Below are 527 nucleotides of genomic sequence, written 5' to 3'. Positions count from 1 at the left end.
ACCCAAAAAATACGCCCCAGTTAAGAGAAACCCTGCCCTCCACCACTGTGCAGCAACCAGAAGATGACATGACTGTATTTAAATAAACATAGCTTGTTGTACATGAAGAAAAAACATTCCCTGAAAATAAGCACTAATGCATTTTTGGAGGAAAAAATAATATAAGACCCTGTCTTACTTTGGACGGAACAGGGTATGTGGGATTTTAAGGAATTTAAGTGTTAACCTATAAACTGCCTAAAGTAGTGCTTGCACTAATGGGGTGGTAAACAAACAAACAAACAAACGAATGAATGAATGAATAAGTCATCAGCCTTACAGTGGAACCTACACAAGCAACTATATAATACATAAGACACTACCGTAAGTTATATCTGCTAGCCTACCAACTGTTTGACAATACCCACCCCAGTTACATCTGAATACCAAAATAGAAGCTTAACTACACTTTTGTGTGCAACCATGAATAGCCAGTACACCACACTGTGCGATTGCTCATAGTGTGCAGACCCAATATGTGCTATGGG

This window comes from Pogona vitticeps, chromosome 3 (genome assembly GCF_051106095.1).
Source record: "Pogona vitticeps strain Pit_001003342236 chromosome 3, PviZW2.1, whole genome shotgun sequence".
NCBI classification, from domain to species: domain Eukaryota; kingdom Metazoa; phylum Chordata; class Lepidosauria; order Squamata; family Agamidae; genus Pogona; species Pogona vitticeps.
This window is presented reverse-complemented; position numbering follows the sequence as displayed.